Genomic DNA, 2842 nt, shown 5'->3' with positions numbered 1-2842 from the left:
CAATACCTAACCACTGGAAACTAACTAGATTTCTTAGGTTAATAACTTTGCAGAGATATTACTTTCAGCATTACGTTTTTTACATTGTCATTTTCATAATTATTATAGATGTTTGTTTATATGACCTGAGTTGTAAACTATATTAAAATAGTCGCATCTCTATAAAGAAAGATTCCAGTCACTCCTTTGTCCGTTAGTTTGGGCTAGTCGAATAAGCAATCATTCCATGTTTTGAGTGATGCAACTATCATGATGGAACAAAATGTCAGAGTAATTGAAGCTTAATACATAACTGAAAAACCCAAACTCCTCTTCACATGGCATAATTTATAAACGTAGATTACTGAGTCATAATTTGTAATCTTATTTCCACATTCAATCCACTTTTCATACAATCTGATAAATGTAATATTTTTAATTACTTTTAAGTATATTTATAAGTCAGCTGCATGCAGTTGCATAGTGATATGAAAGCAAGCAGGTTGTTTCTGAGCTTGAATAACTGAAAATCTGTATGTGTGAATTTCGTCATCTGATATTGCATAACATTTAAATTTTCCACTAGGACAGCATAGTGATGATCTAAAATCTTATCTTCAGAAAAGAGAAAATAAAATTTCCTGTTCCTATATAAGCTTCTTGACCAGTACATCATAAGTCACAACCCACTAGGTTGTGTTTTCCTTTCACATTAGGCTAATTATTAATTTAAAATTTGTTTTCCTACGTTTACTTCAGGTTGCTGGCTTAGAAGAATTGTTCATTTTCTTATTTTTATGTTTTATTCAGATTAAAAAAGTTTAATTTCTGTCTACAGTAAAACCCCATTTTAACATTCCTGTTTTTTAAGGAATAATCTGTTTAGTCCCAGGCAAATTACATAAGAATGTAATTCCCGTTTTTAAGGAAACCAGTTTAAGGAAAATCCCGCTTTTAAAGAATACTTTTCGAGTGGATTTTGTGATAATGAAGCCCGAAATATCGACTCTACTTTCAATAATCAGTAGTAACATCAAATTTAATAGTGAATATCAATCAATAGTAATGCAGCACCATGCAGCAGCGTTATTCTATATCGTTCTTTATGGTCTAGCTTTGCGCGTTGCTTACACAGAGTGGTTACCGGTACTTTGCTTGCTTTATTCTCACGAGTTGTGTGGATCCTGTTCAAAGTTTATTTTGTTAGTTTATGCTGTTAATGCATCGTTATAATGGTGACTAAACAGAAGAAATTAATTATCGGACAGAAAGTGAAAATAATAAAAGATGTTGAGATTAATCCTTAAATGACACTATCGCATATGGTAAAAAAAGGGCATGGTTTGCCAACTACTGCAATATGGGGAATAATAAAGAAGAAAGAAGAAATTTTCAGTGGCGAGTTTCAGTGTGGTTTGGGTTCAACCAAACAGAAAAACATTTGTGCCTCACCATTTGAAGAGTTAGAAAATATTATAATGAAATTTATTGTAAATAATAATTGTAGGCCTAATTAAATGATTATAATATTTGGTACATAACACACATGTTAGTATTAGTTATTTTAGACTTTCAGATTCGTTAAAAAGGGATTCTACTGTAAAAGTCATATTTTTTTCTTGTAATCTGTTTTAATCTACATCTACTACCACTCTCCAGAACTTCATTTCAGTTGCTTGCATAAGAATTGAAGGGTTCAGAACAATAGTGGGCCAAGCGCCATTTACTAAAACCATAGAAAACAAGGGTTAAAATGAAGTTATTACCATAATTTGATGGAAACATATAACAAGTAATATAAAGTATACACATTAAAACTAAATGATATGTCAATCTTCATTAAACTAAGGCATTCACTTAACTTTAACCCTTGCTTTCTCCGTTTTTAATAAATGACGCTTGGCCCACTATGGCTCTGAACCCTTCAATTATGGCCATTCCAACATTTGATAGTTAGAAATTCTAGATACTGACAGGAAAATAAGAAAAAGTTGAAGCATTAGAAATGAAGTTTTAAAGAAGTATAGTAGGACACACACTTATAGATAAAAAGAACATTATTAAAACTAATTTTGAGATACAAATCTACTGAGAGGTAGATGTACACAGGTCAAGAAAGCAACAGTCAATCAGCATTGCTGATATTATCATTTCCTGCTGGCCAAAAATAGCAACTAAAAATGAGCAACAAATACAGTGTTCTACATGTTTTTAACGAAGTACTTCCGAACTTTTTCTCGTATTAACTATATTATTTTTAGAAGTTCTTTCTGAAACCATTCACAATGAATAGGCCTAACTAGTTACCGATATATAAGTTTTGTCGTTTTTTAATCTCTCTCTCATCACCATTATAGCCATGAAAATGGAATTTATTTAACACCATTGTCATTAATATCTTGAGATATCTAAAGAAATTGAACTCTTATTAGCAAATGAACATGCACTGATTTACACAATCGTAGTTCATTACTGTTTATATGCACGAAATTTAAAATCAATTTAACAATACAATCAAAACTGAAACCTTAGTTATCCAAAAATATCATACATCTTCATTCTATGTAAATTTCAGTCTCTTTAGCAACATATGTTTCTGTGGACCCTTTCGTCGATAAATTCTTGTGTGCCAAGAACAAACCAGTTTTAAAATATGTTTCCCTTTTTACATTTATATACGCATTCTAGAAACTTAACAAAAAATGAGATGAAATGCATTAAAAAGACAGTGTGTGCTAGTAACTGTGTTGCAACTGACTTGTACAGCATTACGTGACATATTTTTCAGACAAGATTTCTTCATTAACAATATTTAATTAAGAAGTCTCCACAATTATTGAATTTTTCTTTGGAGTGTTATTCC

The sequence above is a fragment of the Periplaneta americana genome, chromosome 13 (assembly GCF_040183065.1).
Source record: "Periplaneta americana isolate PAMFEO1 chromosome 13, P.americana_PAMFEO1_priV1, whole genome shotgun sequence".
NCBI classification, from domain to species: domain Eukaryota; kingdom Metazoa; phylum Arthropoda; class Insecta; order Blattodea; family Blattidae; genus Periplaneta; species Periplaneta americana.
This window is presented reverse-complemented; position numbering follows the sequence as displayed.